The sequence below is a fragment of the Myotis myotis genome, unplaced genomic scaffold (assembly GCF_014108235.1).
Source record: "Myotis myotis isolate mMyoMyo1 unplaced genomic scaffold, mMyoMyo1.p scaffold_m19_p_8, whole genome shotgun sequence".
Classification (NCBI taxonomy): Eukaryota; Metazoa; Chordata; class Mammalia; order Chiroptera; family Vespertilionidae; genus Myotis; species Myotis myotis.
The window spans coordinates 83,873,559-83,879,558 of record NW_023416390.1 but is presented as its reverse complement, the minus strand read 5'-3'; positions in this window follow the sequence as shown (position 1 = coordinate 83,879,558).

Sequence of the window (6,000 nt, the reverse complement as noted above, 5' to 3'; positions counted from 1 at the left end):
GTGTTAGAAGACAAAATTGGATGAGTTCAGGATAGCCAAATCTGATGTCTGTGTCATCTCTCTCATCATTTCAACAAACAGTACCAAGTACCTACTGTGCCCCAACACTATGCTAGATGCTGGGTAAACAGCTGGGAAAAAAAACAAACATGGCCTTGCCTTCAGGAAGCTTGCCATTATATGATGTATTGTAAGAAGGGATAATTAAAAACAAATACACACATACATACATATATACATAACGACAAGTGCAATGTAGAGACATTAATTGGGGGTGGCGGGAGTTCTACGTTAGGCAGGGAAGGCCTCTGCAAGGAAGGGGCATTAAAGGTGAATCTACAAAGACAAGTCAGCTAAAAAAGCAACGGGAGGTGGGGGAGCATTCCAAATAGACTGCAGCATGAATAAAGGTGCTGAGACTGCAAAGAGTCTTGCACAATAGAGTGATTGGAGTAAGATCTGCACCTATGGTAGACATTACTAATCAATCACAGCCCTCTTTTTGGTTGAAAATAGACAAAGCCCCAGAATTCCCCACACAGCATTCCAGGCAGCCACTACTAATCAACTGAAAAATAATGAAACTACTTATCATCTCTGGACCACAAGGTTCCAGAAGGTCCTCCCAATCCTGAAATGTTCTTATTCTATAATTCTCATTTACTCATGATTTGAATGAACATCTTTCATGTGCCTGATCTCTCCCAACTTTATTGAACTCCTGGGATAATGAGCCTTCTCTCTCATCCCATTCCATTTGATTCCTCCAAGCAAAGCCCATTTCCACACCTTTATGACAAAGGATCTTCAAGTTTGCTTTCCCCGCTGGAATCTCGCCTGTGTGTATGTTACCGTTTGCTGTGTAACCAACACATCAAAACCAAGTGCTTTAAAACAGCCATTTCCCTTCCCCTAAGGTGGGTTCACTATTGGTCAGTTCTCACTTTCACAGCAAAGTTCAGCAGGAGCTGGATTCAACCCAGGCCTTTTGGAGACCAGAGATGGCCAAGCCTCTCTTTCTGGTTGGACCTTCACCCCACTTCTCAGCAGGGCAAGAAGAGTCGCTCATTAGAGGGATAAGCAGATGCTGCAGGACCTCTTGAGGCCCATCCATATTCAAGGTCCATCTTTTCTTATGGGAGTGGAGGAGGTAATCAAAGACCCAATGGAAGGGACATATCTACAGGAAAGGGGAGAATTTGGGACCACTTTATTCAAACCAACAAAACTTTATTTCAAAATTATTGATGTAGAACCAACAGCCAGACTGCCTATCTCTGAACCAATTGTTCTATTTAATACCCTCAGGCCTAAGGCATTAGTTGCCAGCCGCCAATTGGGAGACCTAAGGAAATCATGATCATAATTCCTAGAAGCCTGGCTGGCCTTGAGCCTGATGCAGCTAAAGATAAACACTTTCCATTTGAATAGGTCTGCTTATTGCTAAGGTGACCACAGAGCCACCCACTACTCTTCCAGTGTGACTTATCTACCTATCACTTTCTACCTTGTACAGACAGCATTGAGTTTTGTAGACTTCATAGTAGAAGGAGCTTGGACTCAGGCAGACAGACACATTTGGATGTATCTAAATGCACCCTATACAAACTGAGTAGCCTAAAGTACATTTCTTTATTCAGTTTCCTCATCTGCTCAATGAAATAGAAACTTGCAAGGTTGTTGTAAGAATTAGTGGAAATAAATGCAAAGCTTGTCATGAACTTGTTAACATACAGTGGGTGCTCAATAAATGTTGGCTACTATTCTTAGTAACCATGTTTGGTCAGGAAAGATGACTAGGAAGAGGAAGGTTTGGTCTGAGATTTGAAGGATGAATAGAATTTGGGTGTTGGGAGCAACCTGCTAAAGAAAGTAGTTGACAACGAAAAACACAATGTGACTCCTTTGGGTGAAAATAACTGGCTCAACCTAGTGTACAGTTCCATCCTTAATTTCATCCTCTCTCCACTGGTTTAGGAAATAAAATAGGGGATGAGCCTGAGGCCATTTGTGCATGGATTTTTAATGTCTGGATAAGAAGACACTGGTCTTTTTCTAGCAGACAACTAAGGATGAAGGAGAGAGTGACAAAAGGAAAAACAGCAAGATTTGGAGGATTAGCCCAGTGGCCATGGCAGAGTAAAGTGTATTTGATAGCTTGACATTGTCTTTCAAGCTAATGCTTCTTATCTCTTTGATTGAGGAGTTGCATGGTTTAGAACTAAATCCACAGCTTCTTTGGCACCTCTCCTATGGAAAGATAGGGTTTATTTCCACTCCCTTGAATATGGGTCCATCTCAGTGACTACCCTCTAGTCAATAGAATGCAGTGAAAGTGACTGTGTAGGACTTTAAAGTCTACTCAGAAGAGTCAATACAGCTTCCACCTGGTTCTCTTTCCCTTAGGATGCTTGCCCTGGGACTCCAGGCCCCAGACCATGAGGAGCCCAAGCAGCTCCTCAAAAAAACCAGGCATCCCTGCCCCAGTTCCAACCCCAGCTGAGGTCCCAGCTGACCTCAAAAAGCAACCTCTCAAGTGCAAAGGGGAGATGACCCCACTCCCAGCCTTGATCCCCAGTTGCTGACACAGGGATGAGCCATCCCCCTGAGCCCTTCCCAAATTGCTGGTCCGTGAGCAAAATAAATGTTGATACTTTAAGCCACTAAGTTTCAGGGTGTTTTGTTTTGCAGCACTAGATAACTGGAACCAGCTGTGTTAGGTGCTGGCTAGTTGTCACACACACACACTCATTCTCACATTCGTTCAGAAGGTCAATTATCCAGAAAAAATAGGGGGTTGTGTGTGTGTGTGTGTGTGTGTGTGTGTGTGTGTGTGTGTGTGTTTGGTTGTGCGTGTGTGTATGTGTGTTTTTGGGTTTTTTGTTTGTTTGTTCTGTGGAACATCCCCTATCACAGTGGTTCTCAACCTTCTTAAAGGTAAATACAGTTCCTCATGTTGTGACCCAACCATAAAATTATTTTCGTTGCTACTTCATAACTGTAATGTTGCTACTGTTATGAATCGTAATGTAAATATCTGATATACAGGATGGTCTTAGGCGACCCCTGTGAAAGGGTCGTTCGACCACCAAAGGGGTCGCGACCCACAGGTTGAGAACTGCTGCCCTATCACATCCCCCTTTCCATTTCTTTCAAGACATTTATTACAATTTGCAACTATAGTTTTTATTTACTCACTTACTTGCCTCCCTCCCCCCTCCCCCTAGAATTGAAGCTTCCTAAGTACCCAAATCTTGTCTTTCTTGCTATTGCTGCATCTATCTCATCACCTAGCCCAGTGCCTGGCACGTGGTGAGCACACTCTGAGTATGTGTGGAATGATGAATGAGCAGAGCAACCCCCTAAAACTTGAACACACTCAATTTCTTTATGCAGTGACCCACTTACAGAAGACATGTGCCAAACTTTTAACTAAAGAAAAAAATATGCAATTCAAGATTTTTTGAGTCAAAAAAATATTTTGGATTAATTTTTTTCTCTTAATGAGTTGGTAACAGGCAGCCTGCAACCCACTGTTACTACACACACCTCACAGAAGCAAATTGCCTTGGATGCTTCCTCTGAGAACCATTAACATACAGCATCTCATCCGACCCTCGGCAGCTTCATGTGGCAGGTATTCCCATTCCCAATTAAGGGACAAGGAAACTGAGTCTTAGAATAGCTCAGTAATTCTCTCAAGATACACAGCTATGCAGTGAAGAAGCCAGGGTGCTCGCAGGTGTGAGTCCATTCTTGCGCCACTTGGGGCTAGCCAAGTTCAAGTGGACAGAGGGAGTGAGGGGATCTTTCTCTCTGTGCGAGGGTAGTCTATTGATGTGCTTTATATATTCATTCATAGGCAATTCTTAAGCGTATGCTTAAGGAGGTGAGAATATAATACTGTCCCTTCCTTCATTCCTTTAGTCATGCAATAAACCCGCATGGCGCACATGCTGGTGTCTACACTGCAGAGGCCACCGCCCAGCCAAACAAAGCAGCCCTTGTCCTCAGGGAGTGCGTTGTCCAGCCAGGGAGGGAAGTGGACATGGTGGGTTACAGGGCAACGTGGCAAATGCACACCAGGCAGGTGAGAGGACTAAGGGATGCAGGAAGACGGTCTGTCCAAAGGCTCAGCGATCAATCTCGCCCTCTCCCCACAGCCTCTCCTGCACACTCTCCCTCCCTACTCTAGCCCACTTTCCCTTCAGATGACTGCTCAGCCAGAAGGAGTCAGTGTGGCTAAGAACAAGGCCCCCCCAGAGAAGGCCACTTGGGCAAGAGCCCGTTTCTGCAGCCCTCCCAGGGCCCCCTGATTCCCCCACAGGCGGCATCACCCTGCCCATTCCAGTCCTGGGGCAGGGCCAGCCGCTCCGTGCGCGTCACCAGCCCTCAGATTCGCCAACACAGAGCCCACCAATGAGAGGGCTGAAATCAATTTCAATGGGGTCCCGTGACAGGATAAAATCTTTTGTTATAACATCGTCTCCACTCCATAGAAGGTACTGCAATGTTTAAAATGCAGTATTGATCCTTCTGTGAGGACCATAAATCCTTGCGGATTTGAGAGCCTGACCACAGAGGATGGGCTGGCTGCCGAGAGCCTGAGAGAGTGCGCGTCCCCGGGGACTCCAGCCTCACCCGGGGGAGGTGAGGGGCCAGGGGGCGGGCCCTTGAGTTGCTCCACATCGAAGGGGAGTTGGGACGATCCCCAAGCCGACATGGGAGAACTTGAGAGAAACGGTTTAAACACCGGAATCAAAATATGAAACCCAATCACCTGCTCGTGTTTTATTAGGCCTCGTTCTGAGTCAACACAAGAGCCAGGGCCCATGCTCCTCCTGCTGAAAGGGAATACGGTTCCATCCTAAAAGGGACTCGGGCCGCTTAAGTAAAACAGATGTTACTGGGGATGCCTCATTCCCAGCCCTCCCCGCTCGTCCTCCTCCCCGCCCTCCTCCCTCCCTGCCCCGGGGAGCCCGGAGCCTCCGTGCTGTCCCTGAAATCCAAGTCGGGCTGGAAAATTCGAAGCCTTGGAATTTCTCGATCCTTCGCCCACAAAAGTTTTCTGTTTACCAGGGCGGGAGCGAGCGGGGCAGGCAAGTGTGTGAGCGGAGGGCGCGCAGATACAGCGGCGCGGGGAGAGGCCGAGGTTTTCATTTCCTGTGTTACGGGGCGCAAATAATATCAGCACCAAAAACCTGGCCGCCAGATCGGAGATAGCAGCTCCTACATTGATAAGTATTTGTTCATTTCCTGACAACAAAAAAATATAAATCTCTCCAGAAATTAAATGCCCCGGCTTGTTGGAGCACTTTTGTGGCGCCGCGCGCACGGCTGGCTCCCCTTCTGGGCCGCGCGCGGGTAATCACAGCATCAGTCATTACCCCGCACCCGCGGCCGGCCCGCCGCCCCGCTCCCCCACTTTTTGTGTCACTTATTTTCTCGGCGGGCCCGATTTGCATTTTAATGGAAGTAGTTTATAGACTTCTCCGCCGCCTTCAGAGTGCCACAAGTGGCATCATTAAGCGAGCTAAGCCGGATTAATGCTGATAGTAAAGTCAGATAATACAATAACAGAGGCCTCCATTCCATCTGCATTAGGTGAGCTGCGCGGGGCTGCCTGGGGCCGGGTGATAATTTGTAAGCGCGATATGTTGTACTTGAGAGGATAAGATTAAATTTAGTGGGTTTAACTGTCATCCCAGTAAGTCAATTACTTCATCTTTTCAGCCTTTGAATTTCTTTTATAAATAAAATAAATGGAATATTGAGCTGCTCCGCAGCCATTTCGAGCTCCCATGAAGAAGAATTACACAGGCTGGCCAAAAAAATAAAAGGCTTCGGATTCAGCTCCATAAACAAAATATAAACTCCATTCAGGTGCCCGCATGGCAGCAGCCCCGAAATATTGTCCATCTCTCATATCACAGGCATGACGGATTCCATTGTGGCTTTAGTTTCTCCATAATAGGAAATATTTATGTCGCGCCTGGCTCT